Below are 23,155 nucleotides of genomic sequence, written 5' to 3'. Positions count from 1 at the left end.
GAATGCTGACGAGTAACCTTAGGGCACAATGGCAGGCATTTCTTTACTCTGAATGCTCCTTGTTAGCATGGCCTTACACTGTAGTAAGCTGTGAACCAGATGTCTGTTTAATAATTAAACGGTTGCATGGAACCAGAGTGGGAGTCCCAGCGGATGAAGGAGACAGAGGACAAAGCTCCAGCCCTCCTGACTTCCTTCTGAACTTAGTAGGAATGCTAGAGAAATGGCTATTGCAGAGGAAAGTAGTGAAGTCCACGTATGGCTGGGTGGGTGGAGGGAAGGTTCTTTGAGTAGATGCTATTTTAGATGGGCTTTTAGCATTGTGCTATATTGCTGCAGAAGAAAGATGGACAGTCCAGGTGATGAGGGAAGGGATAGACACACGCACGCAGGAGGCCAAGTCTGCATTCGTGTGTGAGCACACGGGTTGAGCTTTGAACCACAGGCTTAGAATGTTGTACCTTTGGCACCTAAGTGTGCAGTTAAAGGGCTTGGGCATGAAGTGATAGTGAATGTTGACAATCTGAAATGACTGTACTGACAGCATAATAGGAGGATTCATCTTGCTAAGCCTGGAGATGTTCACAACACGTAGAGTACTTATTCCAAGACCGTGGGTCAGAAGGTGACCAGTGTTTTCTGCCTTAGGTCAGATCCTCAGTATTCTGGGTTTTGTAGACCCTGGGGTCCTTTGCCACACCACCTCACCATGCCATTGCACAGTGAAATCAACTACAGACAATATGCAAATGAGTATGCTGCACACTGGTGGAGATTTCTTCCCAAAGCAGGTGCCAGTGCTGATTCTATTCGAAAGCTAGAGTGTTGGGGATGAAGTGTCTGATCACAGCAACAGCAGAAATAGAGAGACATCTAGAAGAAAACAGAAGTGGAACATAGAATTCTGACTTCTTATGACATTGGGGATGGGGGACACAGTAAAGGAGTTCAGAGCTAGACCTTTTGTTGAGAACAGTCTGGAGGTGACTGGGAGTACTGAGACTGAGCAGAAACAGGCCCTGTAGCAAAGAGCCTGCTTCAAGAGCGAAGATTATTCATGGTGCAGGGAGAGGGCAGTGGCCAGAGGAAAGCTGGGCAGGGTTAGAAGTCCATTAAGCTATGAATAACACTGAGAACTCCAAAAGCCCATACCACTTGGAAGGGGTTGTAATAAATTTGTTCCAAGTTTTCCATTTTTTTGCATTATAAATAATGGAGAAGTGCATGAGTTTTCTTAATATTGGAGCATGCCAGATATGGTTTTATTAGTTTTCTGTACAGAAAACATTACTCTTTCACCTCCCCATCTGGGATATAAAACAAACCGTGCTATTATAAAAAAAAAGTGTTTAGCTTAGAAAACAGTACTGCATTTCTTACTATAAATAAGTCTGCAATATATGTTGCTCGTTGAAAGTGACATTATGTTTTTTTTCCCTTTGTTCAGACTTCAAGAGGATTTAATTTGGACTTGAAGCAGTGAAACCAAAATAAGATGAGCTATCAATTATTTTCTTCCATTTCTCTTCATGGGCAGCCCAATTTTGCTATGCATGCCAACTGGAAACATGATTTCCAGGTGGGAAGGAAGAAAGAATAAAGGGAGTCAGCAATGAAATAAGGGAGATTCTTAACCAAGTCTGCTTCCTTAAAAAATATCACCACCCCAAACCAAAGATCTAGACATGAATTATTCAAAGCTCCATCTAAACCACTCAGCAACATTGAAATAAGGTTCAGTACACCTGAAACCTGGCGGGGGAAATTATTTTCACTCCTATTTCTCGAATGCCTGTGAAATTCCCTGGTTAAAACAAGAGCCAGAAGAGGTTTGCTTTAAAATTCCACTTCATTATAAGGGTCTGACAATCATTGACTTATTATTCTCTGATGCATGGGAAACAGTGCCATAGTTAAAAACTTTCCTAGGAATATGGCGGCTTAGTAGCTCTGGTCAAATTTGAATGACTTAGGCCTGTCATTATAACATCATGAAACTTGGGTTCACAGACCTCACAATCATCTCTGCTCTATCTGTTGATGTTTAACTCCCTTCTAACTTCTAAAAACCATCCATCCTTCTAGTAACATGCTTTGTCTTGTACATTTTGCTGAAGTCACACACTATGTTGTCTTTTGGATTGACTTCTTTCACTTTGAAATATCCATTGATTGTTCCTCCATGCCTATCTGTGCCCTGATAACTCACTTGTTAGTTGTGAATTCCATTATCTAGATGGACCACAGTCCATTCACCTCATGGAAGACATCTGATCACTTCCAAATTTTGGCAGATAAAGGGGCTGTAAACACTTGCGTCCAAGAGTTTTAGACATTTTGTGGTCATTCTAGCAACAAATGCCTTTACATATTTCAATACAATATGCACTTCTACTTTGAGGTAGATTCTAGACAGGAGAGAACCGCAGTGAACCAGTCAATGTTCTTAAGCCACTTTTCTTCTGAGGAGATCTGGCCATGCTTACTTCCATGAGAAGAAGGAGCAAAAAGTGGAAGGAAAGAGTCGACACAGGCGCAGAGAGCTCTCAGCAGAGCTAGTAGCCTGTGGAGGATGAAGAGGCTCAGGGCAGCCAGGATCCACAGAGCAGCTGCTTCTGCAACCAGGAATGCAGAACTCTGTTCCCAGCACGAATGCATCATTGGTCTTTAAAGACAAGAGGAGAGCAATGCAGGGATTGCTATCCAGTAGCATCTGATGGTTACTTGATTTCCCGAAGAAGTAATACCCTTTGGTGGGTGGGTGGGTGTCAGATAGGGAGGCCATGTCAACCTCAGCACACACACACATCACACTGGCTTTCGTTTCTGTAGCTTCTGGTAGACAGCAGGGGTTGGTGTCAGGTAGGTGCTGCGGGGCTCTGGCCTCCCCATGGACTGGTGCAACCTTACCCTGACAGCTTGCATCCCCCACCTGTCACTTCCAACTCAGGACAGCTGATGGGGCCTCTTCACTTGCTGACTGAGCAGCTCTGATGAAAGCCAGCGACATGTGAGTGTTTGCAGAGATAGACCCACAGACAGCTTTCTCCTCTGTGAGGGTGAAGGTCCACCTGAGAGGCCATTTACTGAGAGGGGCCTAATTATCTGGGGGAGATGAGAAGAGATGGTTTGCACCCAAGCTGCAGGTGATTGCTCACTGACTGTCACATGCAAACATCACACTCAAGCTCTCTCCTCTGAGACTCCAGAGCTTCTGCTGGAGAAGGTGATCGAGCCCAGGGCCACTGCATTGCAGGCAGTTGCTGCCGAACAGCTCTGTCTTCTTCCAAGCCCTGACAGAGACTAACTGCCCTTTGAACATCCTGACACATGGTTCAAAGCAGTCCTGAGGTGTGGCCTTTGCAAATTCAAATACTCTCCTCACATTGTGCATAGGAGGCAACAATAAATCAGCTTTACTTTTAGATAGATGTTCCCATGGCAGACTGCAGTTGGGTATTTATTGGTTGGCTTCTTTCCTTATTCACTTCATTCATATTGCAACAGGGTTTGATATACTGTACCTCCAGTGGAAAATAGATGGGGTAAAATCCACTAGGTTTGTGGTCCTCCTGGCTGTCCTGTGCCCTTGAGCGTAGACCTCGTTATGTTCCAGGCATGAAGAGCGATGCCAGGAAAGATTAAACGCTTTAACTGTTCTTCAAGGTGGAGGGATGCAGCTAGCTGTGAAAATTAATGAGACAGAAAGAACATATTAAACAGAAATAACAAAGAACTGTAAAAGTAAAGCGAGTGAGAGTGCTTTATGAGAGTTTTTTGGAAGCAAACATTGAATCTGTCTAAAAGCATGAAGGTCTGTGCTGGAATGTGCTCACAGTAATCCTGAATATGGCACGTTGCATATGTGCGACCGGGGAGTTGTGTTGGAGATGTGTGGTGGGGAGAAAAGGAAGGGGACTTAAGTTTATCCCAGGATATTTTCTTCTAGTAATGAATCTGTGCCTTCCATTGAACTGGCCTGCCCATGAATAATGTTTATGCACGCTGGGTAATTGTGAACACCCAGATCCTTGAACGCACTGGTAATGGTAGAAGGTAGACAGACACCAGCAAGGGCTCCCCACAACCAACTGGTAGGCTTAGTTGCCTCCTCCTGTAATTTCAGAGGATTTTCCCTCCATACCTGCAGAGAGAGCAGTAATCCCGGCAGCGAGCCCTCTGATGGGGACGTGCAGATAGAATTGGTCATTAGGAGCAAGTGTCCGTGACACAGTCTCTGAGGCTGTCCACGTCACGGTCACCAAAAGCCCTGGGGAGAATGTACAGACCCCAGAGCTCTCACTGTTGGACGTTTCTGAGGCTTGAGCGATTTTGTTTTAAGATCTCCCTTCCTTTCCCTTACTCCTCCCTTACTCCTCCCCCCTCCCAAGCAGGAGCAGACCTTTTCCTCTCAATTCAGAGGAGTAATGAAGTAGAATTTCTACTGCCACAGAAACAATGGAGCAGAGGCGGCTGGAAGAGTGAGAGTAGAAAGGCCGTCAGGAGGCTTTCTCTTGGAGCAAATTTCAGGCCAAGATGCCTAACGCCACAGAAATGCCAGCACTATTGATCCATGAAAAATGGACTTGCCTCCTAAATTCCTGAAATATTTAGGAAGGCTGTTATAATGTACCAGATCCCTTAGCTAGCTTCCTGTTTCTGCAACAAAATATTTGAGATAGTTAAGTTTAAAAATAAAAGATTTATCTTGGCTCATAGAAAAGGGGAAGACAAGATGAGAGGCTGTCGGGAGAATGCATATGATGGGCATTTATCTAAACATTGTGTGCTGATAATTACATCAAGGAATATTGGTGGTATTGCCAGTAACTAGTATATTTCAGAATTTCAAATTTTAATGTGAGAAAACATATATATATATAAACTGAATAAAAATATGTAAGTTAAAACTCAGCAGAGATAATGTGATTTACATGATTCCTTTTGAACCATGGAAATGGAATGATCACATGAACAGGATATTATATTCGAACAGGGTTCCACAAAGAGGTCAGCTCTATGGTGGAGGAATGTGAGGATCATGTTCTCATGGGAGTAATGTTTCGGGTCACTTGGAAATATTTTCATTTTTATAATGGGAAAACCAGATTGCTATGACTGAAGAAAGGAGACGACATGTCCATTAAAGCAGACTGTGTTCATGGACAGAACTTTTTGCTGTTGTTTAACTGCTTGGTTGTGACGCTCTTCCCTTCTTCTATCCTGATTTTTTTCTCTTACTTCCTCAGTAAGAACATCGCAACATACTCAAATGCAAAACCCATTCTTTTTTTGCTGCCTGTTAAAGACAAGTGTTGTTTTATTTGTTGCTGGTTTTTGTTTGGTCTTTTGTTATTGTCTAGATATCTGTTTCTCTTGGATGGTGTCAATCTCACATGAATACAAATCAAATACAAATCTACCAGAGGACTGGAAAAACCCAACCATGTCTTGAAATCATTGAAGTTTTAACTAAGGAGCTTTAAAATTAAAAAAATAAACATAAAAAAAAACACAACTCTGCTGCAGACTGCTTGAGGTCTGGGCCCAGCCTTGCCTCCCACAGGGCCTGGCAGGAGAGGGAGGCTTCCGCCCTCCCCCACATCTGGTGGTAATTCCACGTGGCCAGGCCCTCAGAGGTCCTGGAGCTGTATCAGATCGCAGCCCCTCTCTGAGTTCATGTTCATTTAAGAATCTTTCCCACCTCGAGCTTTCCCCACCATATTAGTTTTCATGAAGTCAGTGGCTTTCACAGGAAAGAATATGTTTTTCTGCTAGTCCTTCCCGCATTTTCAAGATCTCCCATCTGAAGTTCTGTGAAACTGATGATGGAGGGTTTGTAGAGACAGCTCAGAAGGAAGGAGCCTGTGTCAACTATTAGTTTTGAACGGAAATTCGCTCTCCTTCACAACACAGCATTCTGCTCTGAGCCCTTCCTTTCCTGTTGGTAGTAGAGTTTGAATCCAGTACCTTCCTTGTGTTTGTTTACGGTTGCTCTACCACGTCAGCTAGCCTGGCTATTTACTGATTATTTTGTAGATTCAGTCTCAATAACTTTTCTGCCTGGATTGACGTTGAACCTAAATGCTCTAGGTCTCAGCACCCTGAGGAACTAGGAGTTCATGTGAGCCACCAGCATCCTGCTTAGATTTTGATTTTCATAAGAATATGTCTGCATATGCAAATTTACAAATGAGAATTAACCCTACAACTGTATTTAAATATTATGCTGAATTATTTCTGTTAAATGTGAAAGAAGGGTAGAATTTTCTAAAGGACGAGGATCTACATATTTTTAAATTTTCTTTAATCTGGTTTTATGTATGTGAGTTTGAGTGATTTGCTCTAACACTGACCATTTTGAAAAACCATTGAAAAACTGTAATGCAAAATGTATGATTTCCAGTTGATCTCTTGCAATCAGTGTTTACCAATTACCACCAATAATTACATATAATTAATTCCTGTGTATAATACTCACGGATAGGTTAAGCAGTCATCTATTTTTAGTAAATGTGTTTATATTATGATAAGAGCAAAATAATCAAAGACTAGGAGAATTAACCTTTTTATATTTAATGTATCCTTATTTATTTGAGTAACCTGTGTAATAGTGACTAAAGTACTTCTCAATCCAATCTATCATAGATGCTAACATGTCTTCCATAAGGACCAATTGATCTTTCCATTTATTTCTGAAGTGTGCTCTATGTAGAAGAAAAACGAAAGTGTGTTTCTCTGATAATCAAAGTATAGAAGTAAGAGAATGAGCAAGCATGAGGTAGAATTCTGTCTAGCCGATCCCACTGCCAAGGTTCAACAGGAGGACAAATACAAGGAAAGAATGACGTACAGGACTGGTGCCGATTTCCTTGTCCACACTGAACTTTCTGGAAAGTGTGCCTTGCGGTTGATCTCACTGGCTCCTACGTGCCTGTTTTGTCTGTGTATGCATGAATTCCTTACATGGGGATCTTCTATCATGAAAGATGGTTGCGAATTCCTGTGGTATTCTTTTAGCCTGTCTTCTGGTATCAAGAAATGAATGCCTTGTTGTAATACTTCACTTTGGCACAGTAATGTTTTCTAAACTCTTGCAATATTCACCAGTATAAAGTGCATTTTTGTCTTGCTTTCTCAGACAGACGGATGATAAACCTGGTAGATAATGAAAACAACGTAGTGAAAGCGATATTGCTTTTCTTTGCGTATAGTTGAGGGGTTCATTAGAGGTCCATCTGTCCACAGATTCTGACTTTGACATAGTGAACACATTAATATGAGGCATGCATGGTAAACATGAAGTGTTGTTTCTCAGATTCACAGAGAAGATGATGCAAAGTCAAGATGCTGTCAAATGCACACCAGGACAAGTCTGTCCTGTGATTTCAAAAGGAAAAATCCCAAGTAACCCACCTGGCTGTTGAGCAGTGGTCTCATTGTATGCCTTTGCCCATCCGCTACTTCAGTCTTCCTGGGCTGAGAGCAATACTAAATGAAATAAACAACCTGGCATATGGTTTACACATTCTTAAATCTCTGCCTTGCTTAAAGGAAGTCAAAGATGTCAAAGGTCTTTTACCAGTGATGACTTCTGAATAACTGAAATAAAGAAGTCAAATGCTTACTTTCCTGGTAGAAAGATTATAAAAGCATTGTTCTCTCTTCTATATAATTATAAATGGTTATTTTATATCCCCAAATGTCTCCAGCTCTCTTATCTGAATTATGGTGAGGCTATAAGCTTCAGGGAATAGAATCAAGGTGGGCATGGTAGATGAAGTCCGTAATCCCAGCTTCTTGGGAGGAAATTGGAGTTTTAGAGGGTGTCATGGCTTGGGGCCAACCTAGGCATAGAAGTTTGCAGGAGTCCATGTTAACAACTGGCTGAGTGTTGTGGAACATATCTGTTATTTCCTTTGCAGGAGAAAATACAAAGTCTGGGAGCAGTAGCACAGTTGTCACACAAGGATATACTAGAAGGAGGGTCCAGCTCAGGCCAGTGGGCCATGGGATGAGACTCTATGGGAAAACAATCAGTGGAGCAACAGATGACAGGTGTGGCTCAAATGGTAGAGAGCCTGCCTGGCAAATATATGGCCCTGAATTCAATCTTCCATCCCACCAAAAGAGAAAAACTAAAACTAAACAAAGCAACACAGGAGGGCCAGAAACTCACATGACAGTAATAGACTTACAACTGATTGGTGAAGTGGACAGATAGATTCAACCACTCTACTGTATAAAATTTCCATGTGGTTTATAGGGAGTTTTAAGGGACGTTAGCTGCATTGAAGTTCACCTGGCCATATTCCACACCTCCCTCATGGGAGAAGAAGTTTTCTCTTTGGCAGTATTTGAATTTGAAGGAGATAATAGATGTGCATTAACATGCCTGACTTTTCCTTTTTTTTGAGATATGGTCTTATTAATATTTTTGCCCTGTCTGGCCTATAACTAACTGTAACCGCCCCATTTCTGCTATCAAGTAACTGGGGTTGTAGATATAAGCAACCTTGCTTGGCAGAAAAAAAATATTTTTTAAATATCTATACATGTTTCAGTCTCTCTGGTTCATATGAAGCAGTCCTTTATAAGTTCATTAATGACTTTTTATCACCCCTCATATGCTGTATGTAAATCTCTGTGAACTTCACCTAAAGAAATTTGGCTTTACATAAACACCCACTAACAACTGGGCAAAGTTGAATAAAGAAAATAGAACATAGGAAATGCCCTTCCTTTCTTTCATTTAAAAGGATGTGTACCAATTTATAATCACAGGATTACACAAATTTTCATATGCTGAGACTTGTGGCTTCTTCTATCGGCCATGAGAGCATCTCAGACAAATGTAATCCTCACCCACAATAAATGGATGAACCTTCTGGGAGGCTCTGATGAGACCATAAGACTATAATTTGTACTCAGGCCAGAGTATTTCCAGTCCTTGTCTCAGAGAGCCTTAGTGGTTAAAAAAAAAATAGAGAACATGAGTCATTGGTTGAAGAAAACATAACAGTAAATACAGAGATAGAAATCCATAACAGAAAATAATTAAAAGGAAAAAAATAAAGCAACAGAGACAATTTAGACATAGAAATTAAAAAATGTTAATGATACAGTTGACCAAATAAAATAGGTAAACCATGAAGCAAAATGAAAGGAAGAAGCTAAAAAAAATTCCCTGTGGAAAATACAAATGTATCTGTAAGCAGGACTGTGTTCAGAAGTTTGTAAAAGAGCTTCATTTGAAAGCTTGGAAGACAAAATCGAAGAAGTCTCCTGTAAAGTTTGAAAACTGAGAAGTGGATGAGATATCAATGGGGAAATTTAAACAAACTAGAGACCACGATTCTGTCATCTGAAAACAATATTTTCTCAAGTAAAAGCAGAAGATGTGGGAGATGCAAAATATAAAATAAATTATTCTAAAACATTTTCAGATGAGTGGAACAAATTTCCCAGCTGCAAAGAACACACTTGGTCTTTGGTCCCCAGTACCAAAACACATCACATTGCAAATCTGAGAAATCTGAAGTTTGACAAAGACAGTATCTCAAATCTTTTGGAAGAGAGAGAGGAGATAGTTCACATGAGAAATCCCAGAGTTCAGAGTGCCTTCAGTTAGCTGAGTGACAAATACATAACAACTACAACCGAAACTTCATCAAATCAGAGAAAGCTATTTTTCAAATTTGTGAATTTAATAAACTCTCCATGAATTGTAAATGTAGAAAAAGACTATTTTTTCCCAAACAGTCATCATCTGAAATATTGTGCTCATGGGCTGTCTTCCCAGGAAGTTCTTGGTTGATGTAACCACCAGGGTCATGGCTCATTTCTTATGCCATCTAAACTAGAACAGGGGTAAGACAGATATCTGGCTAAACATTATTTCTGAGAATGTCGTCGCTCCAAGTGACATTAGCATATAAACTCCCGGAGCACCTGTGGCTCATACCGGCAATTCCTGCTACCCACGAGGCTGACATCCAAAGGATCTCAGGACAAATCCAACTAGGGAACAAAAACTCACTTGACTGTATCTTTAACTAGTCAGCAAAATGCTGGACTGGATGTAGCGCACTAACTGGGAGCAAAAATGATGATCAAGAGCGAGTGGCCTTGTGTTCAAACTCGGGTTACAGAGAGAAAAGAAATTACTGGCCTCAATTAACTGCATGATCTTCCAAATGCAGGGATTTCATCCAACCCCCGAGAACAGGAATAGAATAACAACAGAAAAAGAGAGAATATGAGTCATTTTTTTGCCCTGACTGCTTTAGCTGCTGGGCCCCTGGGCTAAAGCTTGTGCCCTTAGCAACCTTGGTGTGGGGTTGCTGACTTGAGCTGTATGCCAGCCGTGCATCCAGGGCTCCAGCTTTTGGAGGGCAGAGCACAGGACACCTCACCCAGATAACCACATGTGCCAGTTCCTTACTAAACCTTGGCATACGTATTCTATTTATTCTGCTTCCCTGAAGAATGCTGACCAATCACATGAAGAAATAAACAAGGAGGAAGCGTGTGCTGCCAGGAGAGGAACATCAGTGCGCGAGGAGGACTCCCCAGAGGACCTGAGTCAGCCGCCCAGAGTCACTTCTCACAGAACATAGGCTTTTTGCTGTCTTGAGGGAAAATTTCTCAGACAGATTAAGCCAGCAATCCATCTGCTCCATTGGAATCTGCCATGGGAGCTCAGTAGTAGCAGCAGAGATTCTGTAGTAAATTAATGGTAAGTTCTCAGATCATTGAGCAAATGATAAGAAAATAATATTTGAAAACCAGCATTGTGCTAGAAGGAAGAGGGGAAAAATATCTCTGCTGCTGCCTAGTAAGGCTAAGCGGTGATCGACAGTCATGTATTCTTGTAGACAAAACTTAAACTTGAATGTTAATTAAACCAATCAAATCGAGTCATAGTTCTGAGTTGAGAGTGAAATGTGATCAGAGCACAGGTATGGCTGGGTGTGAGTCCATACACAGGAAAGAGTTTGCAACATGAAGAAGTAGACAGCGCTTAGTCCATCACTCTGATAGCTGCAAGCTAATACAGATTGCCCTGGAATAACCCAGGAGCAGCAATGTAAACCTACGAATCACACCTGTGAAAATGCATGCCTAGAGAAAGAGTAGACTGGGAAGAGGTCATGTGACTGGTACTGTTCTTAAATATGGTCATCGTTCAAAGTATGTTAAAAGTTAAAGGAAAAACAAATGAATGGAAACAATAAGCTGCAATTTTAAGTAATATTAAGTTATTGCTAACATGCTGCCCTTACAGAAATATTTTCCATTCTAACAGTGCAACTGAATTTTCCAGGAAGTCTTCTAGCAGCTGCTTTGAATGGATTCCTTGCCAAAAAATACCACTTTGTTCCCTCAAGTTTGATAAAATTCAAAGCTACCTTTATAATCGTGGTTATAAACCAGCTTCTCAGATCATAGATTTATGATTTGAAAGAAATATTTATAGTCAAATTATATAGGAAAGTAAGGCTCACAGAGAGGAGTGGCAGAAATGGAACTGTTCTCAGTTAACAGTGGTGAGAACGTGCCTAGAGATGGCACACAGACCCTAAACAGATGGGTGCCAGCAGCCCAGTCTGCGCCTCCCTTGGCTTACCCACTTTCCAGCTAAAGCACAACTGGCAGATGTCTTAAACCCTCTCAGACTCAGTTTCTTCACTTTAGAAATGAGAGGTGACGGTTCTTGGAATTAAATGAGTCATGCACGTGGCCTGTCTGTGTAATAGAGAGCGCGCAGCAACGCGTTACAGCATTGTTTACCCCGAGGTTCGGGCACATTTGGGCCGCGAGGAAAGCGTCTTGCAGGTGGTGTGTGAAATCAGGATGAAGGCGGATTCATCCTGCAAGTGTACACGGTAGAAGGACGTCCAGCACTGGCAATAGTGTCAGGACTGCGGATTACATCAGGGCCTTCCAGAGATTTTATTATGGAATATGCAGGGAATAGCTGCTGGTCGTTCAAGGACTTCGGAGAGATGCCGGGCAAAGGTGGGACCCCGAAACCTTGTCCACAAGGACCAACTCTTTCACCAGTTGTAACCTTGAACAGTGTTCTCCGGGAGGAGAAAGCTCTTCCTGTGAGTTCATTCAGGCATTTGAGAGACAGGGGAGCAGAGCTGGGGGGGGTGGAGGGAGGGGGGAGGGGAGGAGGGAGGGAGAGGGGAGGAGGAAGGAGGGAGGGGGAGGGGAGGGGGAGGGGGAGGGAGGGGAGGGAGGGAGGAAGGAGGGAGAGGGGAGGGAGGGAGGGAAGGGAGAGGGGGGAGGAAGGAGGGAGGGGGGGAGGGGGTGGAGGGAGGGGGAAGGGGGGAGGGGGGTGGCTGATTGCTGTCAAGCTGTCTCGAGGGTCTGCAGAGGGCTAATGAAACTCTGAGGACTCTCAATTCAAGGCTAGAGGGAAGAAGAGTCCGAGTGGCTTTTAGGTAGCTTCAAAAGAGCTTTCTGCTCCTGTAATGGAAGGACAGACAGAGCCGAGCAGTAGACTCTCAGGGTTCAGAGTTCGTGTGACATCGAAATGCTCACCAGAGAAGTTCACTTCCCAGCGGGACCCCGAACTGTCCATGGGCTTGTCTGCAAGTCCCCAGATCTCTAAGAGAAGGGCGGCTCCTTCCCCGCCAGAGCCAGTCCCGGGATCCTACCCCAAGGCCCCTTCCCTGCCTCTTCCCGCCCAAAGCTTGGCTGCGGAGCCCCAGGGTAAGCCAGGCTGGCCTCAGCGGGGCCTGAGCGGGCCGGGCTCCGGGTCAGGCCAGGCTCCGGGCACCAGGACGCACGGAGCCCGCTGCCCGCGCCCCAGCGAGGGCACCCCGCGCCGTGCCGTCCCCGACGGGAGCCGCAGCCCGCTGCCCCGCGCGGCCCAGTGTTGGGCTGCGGGACAGAGCCCAGCCGACTCCATCGAAACGACGTCGGAGGAGACACAGACGTGAGGCCGGAGAGGCCGGGCCCGCGTGGGCCGCGCGAGCGTCGGGGATCCTCGGGCTCCCGCACGGTTCTCACGACCGCGCTGCCTTCCTGGCCGCCGGACCCACGCGGGACGGTCCGCACAGAGCCGCACCCGGCGGGCCGGCGGGGGCTCGCGGCCCGCGGGGCTGCATCCTTCTCCAGCCCGGGTCCTCGTTCCCCACCCCGCCCCGCTCCCTTGGCGCCTGGTGTCTCCACTCTGCTCCGTGCTGTGCTGTGGGGGCCTCTGCAGCAGGGAATAAAGTCTCTCCAGCTCCTCTCCTCCGTGCACTTGATCCTTCCTAACCGGGTGAACTGTGGAGGTGGCGACAGATCCCCATCCTCAACCGAGCAAGGACTCCCTCCCAACTGTGATCCAGGTGTAGGGTGGTTGCTATGGTGAGGTGGTTGCTATGGTGGGGTAGTTGCTATGGTGAGGTGGTTGCTATGGAGAGGTTGGTGGTTGCTATGCCTGGGTGGTTGCTATGGTGAGGTGGTTGCTATGGAGGGGTGGGTGGTTGCTATGCCTGGGTGGTTGCTATGGTGAGGTGGTTGCTATGGAGGGGTGGGTGGTTGCTATGCCTGGGTGGTGCTAAGTTGGAGTGGTTGCTATGGTGAGGTGGTTGCTATGGTGGGGTTGGTTGCTATGGTAGGGTGGTTGCTATGGCGGGGTGGTTGCTATGGTGGGGTGGTTGCTATGGTAGAGTGGTTGCTATGGAGGGATGGTTGCTATGGCTGGGTGGTTGCTATGGAGGGATGGTTGCTATGGAGGGGTGGTTGCTATGGCAGGGTGGTCGCTATGGCTGGGTGGTTGCTATGATGGGGTTGTTACTATAGCTGAGTGGTTGCTATGGTGGGGTGGTTGCTATGGTGGGGTGGTTGCTATGCCTGGGTGGTTGCTAAGGTGGGGTGGTTGCTATGGTGAGGTAGCTGCTATGGTGGTTGCTATGGCTGGGTGGTTGCTAGGGCGTGGGGGTTACTATGGCTGGGTAGTTGCTATGGCTGGGTGGTTGCTATGCTGGGGTGGTTGCTATGGCGTGGGGGTTGCTATGGCGGGTGGTTGCTATAGTAGGGTGGTGTAGGGTGGTTGCTATGGTGAGGTGGTTGCTATGGCTAGGTGGTTGCTGTAGCTGGGTGGTTGCTATGGCATGATGGTTGCTATGGTGGGGTGGTTGCTATGCTGGGGTGGTTGCTAGGGCTGGGGAGTCAGGCTCCAGGAGATGGACAGCAGCTGGTCAGAAGCTGCGGGAGAACGGGAGAGGTTACGTGAGTTCGGGTGGGGACGGCCACGCTCACTGTAGTCCTGTCAGTGGCCCTGCCCTCTGCCCACGCAGGCTCCGAGAGCTGGCCGAGCTGCGGGCACGCCCTCGGAACAGCCCACGGGTCCTGAACCCCCGAACCGTCGGGGTCAGCGCCGATTCGATTCATGGGCCCTTGTAGAGCCAGCCCGCGGCGGCCTGTCTGTGGTTACAGACCATGGAGGAACAGCCCACCGAGGCCCATCAGGCAGCCCGGCCCTGCCACCTGCGCTGCAGCAGAACCCAGACCTCCCTGGCCACCGTGCGGGGGAACCGCGTTGTCTGTCCGAGGTGAAGCAGGCGTGGAGGGCACGGGGACCAAAGGCACAGGAGCAAGACCCACAGCCTGTGGGAGGCCAGGGGAGGCTCCACTGCAGGGACCGACACAGGGCTTGGACGGAAAGGCCCGGTGTCCAGCAATGGACGGACACCCAGGCATGGACGGAAAGGCCCGGTGTCCAGCGATGGACTGACACCCAGGCATGGATGGAAAGGCCCGGTGTCCAGCGATGGACGGACACCCAGGCATGGACGGAAAGGCCCGGTGTCCAGCGATGGACTGACACACGCATGGACGGAAACGCCCAGTGTCCAGCGATGGATGGACGCGCAGGCATGGACAGAAATGCCCGGTGTCCAGCGATGGACTGACACCCAGGCATGGACGGAAATGCCCGGTGTCCAGCGATGGACTGACACACGCATGGACGGAAACGCCCGGTGTCCAGCGATGGACTGACACACGCATGGACGGAAACGCCCAGTGTCCAGCGATGGACTGACACACGCATGGACGGAAACGCCCGGTGTCCAGCGATGGATGGACGCGCAGGCATGGACAGAAATGCCCGGTGTCCAGCGATGGACGGACACCCAGGCATGGACGGAAATGCCCGGTGTCCAGCGATGGACTGACACACGCATGGACGGAAACGCCCGGTGTCCAGCGATGGACTGACACACGCATGGACGGAAACGCCCAGTGTCCAGCGATGGACTGACACACGCATGGACGGAAACGCCCGGTGTCCAGCGATGGATGGACGCGCAGGCATGGACGGAAACGCCCGGTGTCCAGCGATGGACTGACACCCAGGCATGGACCGAAAGGCCCGGTGTCCAGCGATGGACTGACACCCAGGCATGGACGGAAATGCCCGGTGTCCAGCGCTGCGCTGGACCAGCGCGGTAGGAAGAGAGCTGCGGTCAGGGGCACCTCAGGCACGCGCAGGGGTGGTGTTTGGAAGCAGGGAGGGAGCTCTCTTCTCTTCTCTCTTCTCGGTGAGGAGGCTGGCGGGTGGCACACGTGGGCATCTCTCCAATGATGAAGGAAAGTAGCTGGGGCAGCAGACACTCCGGCCCTCCCTGGCTGATGGCCTCCCTGGGCGGCAGGAAGCGAGCGTGGTGATGGGTCTGTGAATGTCACAGCTCACAGAGACTCAGTGACCAAAGCCACGTGGCTCTCCACATATAGAGAATACTTCATCTATGTCAAGAGCATGTCATTGGAAGCATTCCCACATTTCAATTAGAATGAAAAGCCCATATCTTTCAGTGGACTGGAACTTTCCACCTCTATTGGGTGACATTTTTCATGTGTATGTGTGTGTGTGTGTCGAAAGAAAAATAATAAGCCAATATGTTCTCCTCATCATGGAAAAAGACAGATGCCGCAAACCGCCACCCGCTTGAATTTCCTCGCGTGTGAGAGGGGACAGTGACAGGCTGTGATGACTTGTGCACAACCAGTAATTATTTTGTTAGTTTTCACACTTTCCTATGGAGCTGAATACCTTCTAGAAGCTGCCAGAGAGTGAGCTCCTATGGATGCAAGCGGTTAGACGCGCTCCGGTTTACTTAACACCGGGATTTCTTTGAACGTGTTATTTGCATCCCTTTGCTTTCCTTTCCTTCAGGATGTATTTTATTATTCAGGAGTGCTGTTTTCAGACATCTCCAGTTCACGTGTGTGTAATGTTGCCTTTAGCTACCCATGTTTCCCGTGTAGCTGACAGAAAATCTTCGTCACGGGGCTGCCATCCTGGTGGCCAGCATTTCCATGCAGCCTGATTATACTCCATTGTGACAGAGTAAGAAAAGAAGATATTTGCTCAAATGATAGTTATTTGCTATTTGATGTCTAGTCTACAGTTCCTTAATGTGTGATATTCGAGCTCTTTTTATATACCCTAAATGCAATGATTCCTGTGACTATTGGTGTTTCAAGGGCTGGTAATACTTGTCGCCTAATGAAACCATTATGTGAAATTTTGTAGCATTGTTGTGTGCCTGTGTATGCATTTGCTCTGATACTGGGAATATTCAGTCGTTTGGCCGCAATTGGAAGGAAGGAGACTCTACGCATGCAGTCCTCCGATCGCCAGCCTCCCTCTCTTCTCTCCCACCAGCCACTTCCTGGCTGTTCTTTTCCAGGTGCCTGTCTCAGTTTCCTGTGCATCTAACCAAACTCTGTTGAGTGAAATACCCTTCAGGGGATGTGGAACTTTGTACAATATGCTTGGCCCACGTTTCCAACAACTGCACTAAAACAAATGGTGAACTTCATGTACTAGACAAGTGACAACACCAAATTCCCATTTTTTCCCTAATGCTCTTTAAACCCGCAGAGTCGATTACTTTACCTGCATTGTTCCTGCAGTACCTGCCGTCATATATCAACCGTAATGGAAGTATAAATGTCATGAATTTAAAATACAGTTATCTTTTCAATGGCAGGCAAATCATCATCCCCTTCTAGAAAAGCATAGACCATCTGTTGAAATACAGAAACCTCTAAACCAAGTTACAGTCCTTGTAGGAAACCATCTCTGATTGAAGAATGCTCCAGTGGAAGGAAGGCCCCAGGCTTTCAGAAGTCGGAACTGTGTGGAACTGAATCCACCTGCTACAAAATGAATAGTCAGTAAGAGTATTTCTATAGGAAAATGCAGTTGAGTCCAAATAGCTGAATTAAACAAAAGAAGGTTGAAATCGAATCTTTCTATAGAAGAAAAATTGCACGTGTTTTCAGTTACACGCTCATATTTTAAATTAGAAACAATCTGTATGTGATATGTTTGTGATAGCAGTGTAACAAAACTAAACTGGGAGTGTATATACACAACTGTTGGGCAGCAGGAAGAACTCCAGTTCTTGCTGCCTGCTAAAAACTCACTATAAAAGGTATGGGAGCTTATTGTAATGATGCTTCCCCTTGCCACAGTCCTCACAGAGCTGGGGGCTAGTACAGTCCTGACTCTAGTCAGCATGTATTTGTTGGGACTCTGTACTCCATGCCCTGGAGACACAGAAATAAGGCAAGTTTTTATCCATGAAGCAGATGTTGGCAAATCTAGACACAAATCTGTGCAAATCTGTGTTGTAAATTCATATTTAACTGCAGAGGTGGTTAACTCTAGGTGTGGATGTAAAGAGCCTTTCTAGTTCTCCATGGCAGACTGATTAGGCATTCTCCTGGGACTCTGTGTGTGTGTGTGTGTGTGTGTGTGTGTGTGTGTGTATGTGCATGTGCGTGTGACTATTTATAAATGAAGTATCATATGCAAAGAAATGAAGGAACACCAGAAGAATAATGGATAGAAATGATAAAGAGAAAGAAAAAGTTACTGACAAGATTCGACCAGTTGGATGTGGGGAAAATGGCTCAGGAAAGGGTCTATTAAAACCCTAGTGTCGGTTTCTTCATTATAAAGAGTTACAAAAAAAGAACATTAATGAACAGATTCAAGGTAAATATGAGCTCTTAAATTTCAGATATGATACATATATGTGTTTGGGGAAATCCAGTGGGCATATTTCCTAAATGGTCAAATATGAATAGTCTACTCTGGGTTAGAATAGGAGATTATGTAGCTGTTGAAATTTTTGACTCAATAATCACAAAAGGGTTATTATTGATCAAAAACATTTTTTGTTAAGGATTGTTGTAAAAAAAAAAAAACCCTGGTATTTAAGAAAAAGACAAAGATGTACAGATTGAGGAAAAAAAATCATGTAGAAGAGAATAAGAAGAGAGAGATTGAAATCAGGAGGTGCATTGTTGTGGATTCTAGGTATTTAGAATGTTTGAGAGGTGAACTCACCTGAAAGGTCAGGTAGCATCAATAAAGAGAAATTCTACGGAAGTCAGCAATCCCATCATAGGAAGCAATCATAGATTGGCTAGTGGGGTGGAGACTGGTACGAGATTACCATGATCTATGAATTTCTGGTGGAAATGTGGAAAACTCTTCTTTCAAGGCTAGAGCCTGAGATGGAAAGGCACAGAACTTTCACTGTATGACTCAGAACCTGACGAGGTTCTAGTGTAACAGGAAAACAAAACAAAACAAATCAGGGGACAGGAAGTGATTTCCCACAGAGTTAAATGAGGAGATGGTAGATGGAATAGATTTTTGATCAGATAATTAGATATAGTATATACCAGTCTTCAAAAAAAGATCAGGAGAGGAATGAATTATGCATATGCAAATTTAAGGATAAATTATATAGGTATATAGGAATTTTAGTAACATTAAAAGTATTTGGAAAATACCTTTAAAAAGTGTGAAATCTGATGTTTTTCAGAAAGAACCTAGGGAATGATACATTTTTATTTACATTGTATACTCAAAAGTCTTTTTCTATCTCATTTATCTATATCGGAATAAGGTTACAAATGTCTTTGTGAGGGTCAATCCAGTGCTGATGAACTGATGGCTGAGTTCAGGAGATTAATGTTATAAATGTGTGCATGCTATGTATACATGGGCATATATGTATGTGCTATATGTACATATGTTATAAATATGCACATTATATGCACATGTATGCATAAATATGCATTGTATATGTACTAATGTACATAAATATGGATATATGGTATGGTGTGCATAGCCATATTATGAGAATGTATATGCACATATATTATACACACATAAATATATAATATTCTCTATTAATATTTCTTCAAACACATACACATTGCTTTCAACTATTTAATTACTATTTTAATGTACTTCATATTTAGTAACATGTTTTAAATAAGCAGCAGTTAGAGGAAGATACATTTTTGCATCACTAGGCCAATCAGGGCAATATTAACTCTGAATTTTTTTCTCACTCAGCTAGCTGCCTATCCGATTTATTTCTTGCTATCAGCAGGGTATAGTTAATGAATGTTAACCAAAGAATACTTTTAAAAAGAGAAGAGGAAACTCAAATAAGCCACAGACTATGCACAGATGCAGTGTGAAACTTAATGCATGAAGAAGCTCATTAGACTTTTCAGTCTTCTTAGCTTTTCTGAGGGAACATGTTGAGAACACTTTATAGTGTAGCCCAGACTTTGATCAATTGTCTCCAAAATTCTGTAAGGTAATAATAATATTGCTCACCTTAACACGCTTCCCACACATTTTTTGTGACTTCAATAACTCAGAACTTCTCATTTGTTTTAAATTATCAGTCTAAACTTGCAGTGAAGTCTCTGAGCTGGAGATGTCACCTAAAGTAGGAGAAGAAAGATCGTGGACTCACATCTACTGTACGACCTCGCTGAAAGTCAGACGTGTATGCAAAGGGATTGAGTGTCTTTGTTAGCAAATATGAAATAAGTCACATTTTGTTGGAGAGAAGATGTGGGTTGCTCTTGTTAATTAAACAATAATGAAAAGCCCAGAGCTGAAATGTGCAGATATAGCACATTGCACAATCAAAATGTGCTAAGCAAATACAACCTTAAAACCACAAAAACTCAAGACATAAAACATTTATTAAGCACAAAACACTATATTGGGGTTGAATGTAGGCAATGGACAACAGCATTTGGGTCTGAAAGCGCAGTGCATCTTCACACTTAGAACAGATCTGTGGGCTTGTACTTTGAAGGGAAGCCTGACTTCCCCCCATCCCTTCTTTCCTTCCTCCTCTTTCTCTTTTTCCAAACCTGTCAAGCTATGGTAAATGTAAGTGCCTACTTTTATAAAATACAATGTTGGAGGCCATTCCTGTGACTTCCTCTGTGTCATTTATTTGGCCCACCGTGTGTCTCCTTTTCTTTATCATCTTGTAACCTACACTGTCTAGAACTGTGAAGATCTAGATCCACCGTGTTTTCAGACTCACAGGAGGGTTTCCCACAACTGTGTGGGTGAAGGCCCAGATGTCAAACACTAAGAGCTTTACTGTGATTGGCACAAAAACTGGTGGAGGACGCACTTACACCAATCACAGTGACCTTCCTAGGGCTCGAGGGAGCTGCTCGGACGTGTGGGGAATCCAGATCTTCTACAGGAAGGAATCAGGAGGCCTGGCCTTCCTCCTAGGAGAGTCATTGTCAGGATTATTCTAAACACGAAGTATGCCTGCTCTGTGCTCTCAGAAATACATGAATTTCCAAGGCTCCTCACATCCTTGGAAAGATACTGGGCAGCAAAAGCGGCCTGTGCTGTTGCTCACGAAGTGTAAGGAATGGGAAAGTCTCAGAAACTTGCCATTAGCGACGGCTGTGCCTCAGATCTCTTCAGCCGATTCCCTGGAGACTGGACTTCATGACATCGTCCCTTATTCCTCCACCTGAATGCCGTGTCTTGTATCCTATAAACTCCGCGTGAAGGAGGCTTTCCTCTCACTCAGTGTCCACTGTCCGCTGTCCACAGTGCATCCACGTACATCCCTGCAATCGTCACTCAGTTACTGATGCCGCCCTGCAGAGACGGGGTAGCTGATTGTTTGCCTGTTGGTTGTGTGGATTTTTGGTAGATTTCATTTTGCTTTTGTTAAACGTGTGACATTGTCAGCCTATTTGTTTATGACAGAATGATCGACCCATCTTTCCCTATGACAAATGTATGGGTCCCGATGCAATGTACATGTCATTGTTGCACGTACAGATATGTATTCTTCTCAATTATCGCTCTCTGGGCTTATTGTGGTGTCTGTGTACATGCACATAATGAGCTTTGATCATCCCCATCCTCTCTACCACCCTTTCTTATCCCCTCTTCTCTTCCCAGTGTTGAGCGTGCACACAGATATCCTAGCTTCATTCACGCTTCTCTCTTTGCTCTCCAGTTGGCTCTTTCTGTGGTCAGATGGAGTGCAGCAGTGAGAATTCTGTGGAGGTGTGTATTTATTTGTGCAGTGTCTGCTTTTCTTATCTCTCTGCCCGTCACCTAGCTTCTTCTGTTTAACTTTGCTCTATTATTAATGTGTTTTTATTAGTTTCTTAGCAGCAGGGATAAAGTGATAATAGCTGATTAACTTTGCTTCCTTGGTTTGGAAAGCACTGATATATTACAACGATAAACATTATTGTTTGGTTATGCGATTAGGTTGTTGTGTTTGTAATATTCAAACTAAGTAGGGGAAAAAACACTTCTAAAAGCTTTCCAGAGAGGTGATTGTATTGTTCATTTCTCCAAAAAAGTCAGTGGTGGGGTACACACTCCCAATGTGTCTAGAAGACCACAAACTGCATACTTGAAGCTCTTTTTACACATTTTTGGAAGTAGGTGGTTTGAACTCAGGACTTCTTATATGCCAGTCAAGTGTTCTGCCACTTGAGTCCTTGAGCCCTTTGTGAATTATGTTAGAAGTATAATGACTATGTATTAAACCTTTTCCATTGATTAACTCACACGGTATGAGTTACTAATTGGATTCCTTTAGCAGCTTTCAGAACTGTTTTTTTGATTGAATGGTCAGATCTTTCATGATATCCCTGCCATAACCCTTCACACTTGTGCTGTTGAAATTTGAACATACGTTAGAGATTTCAGCCTCAGTATTCGGTAAGAGACATGAGTGTGTGAAACATCTGCTGATTGTCTAGAGCGTATTAGTAAAGAATAGATGTAGTACACATATGTGCATGTAACAAAAATTGAGGTTTAGTTTTCGAAGAAGTGTTCATCAAAGGCCATATGCCAACTTTCTTAGTGATAAAGCGTTTCCTCAGCTTTAAACCATGCAAGTAGTGCTGCAGATAGAATTTCTTGTAAGGGGAAAAGGTGAAAAGATGGTGGGAATAAATCAAAGTTCTAAAATTATCATTAACCATCAGTACTAATTTTTTTATCAAAACTATATATGCTGTTCTATGTTTATGAAATGATTATTCAAAATTAATATTTATAGATGTGCTTTATTATAAATATTGATTTTTAGCAACAAATGACTGTATCAATAGCTTCCCTTATCTGCTTGTGGTGATTTAGGGATTTGTTGACATGGATAGCACTTACAAGGTAAGTATATGTTAAGTAAATTCTTGATTTTGATAAACTGGTATCCAAAGTGGGAGGACCTGCGTTTGTTTTTAATTTTACAGTTGAAATTCTAGCAAACCCAAGGAGACAATTGATCAATGCATATAAAGAAAATCTATAAGTGAATTGGAAAATGCTATTCTGGCACTGATTTTATTAAGAATTTTTAACACCCTCTGCTGATTGTTATAATGAAAATACTAGATTCATAGCAAAGGAGCACTAAGATGAACTACCACCTCCAAAAAGACCTAGAAAAACACTGACTCAAACCTGTCTAGGTTTGAGTCTAGGTTTGAGGCTCAGCCTCAAAAAAGGAATTCCTTTCTGGAGATCTATAATTAAAATGGGTTTAGGGAGAAGCTCTAATCTTCCATGGAAGTAAATTTCCCCAAATTACAGTTGTCTTGTTATAGCTTGCTGCTCTGGCTTTCCAGAGGGACTCTCATTTTGTTGAGTTTTCAACAAATATTTAGACTCCATTTCAAAATGTCACTTTTGCCTTCCCAATTTAAGTCATCGAAAGAAAAAGTAGGATGTATTCCTTCAAATTTTTAACTTATCATCAATTTTTTATTTCTGGGCCAAATGCCTAGCTCTTGCCTACTAAAATTAGACAAA

This window comes from Dipodomys spectabilis, unplaced genomic scaffold (assembly GCF_019054845.1).
Source record: "Dipodomys spectabilis isolate Male_0828 unplaced genomic scaffold, ASM1905484v1 ptg000555l, whole genome shotgun sequence".
Taxonomy (NCBI): Eukaryota; Metazoa; Chordata; class Mammalia; order Rodentia; family Heteromyidae; genus Dipodomys; species Dipodomys spectabilis.
The sequence above is the reverse complement of the archived record's forward strand: the minus strand, read 5'-3'. Positions refer to the sequence as shown.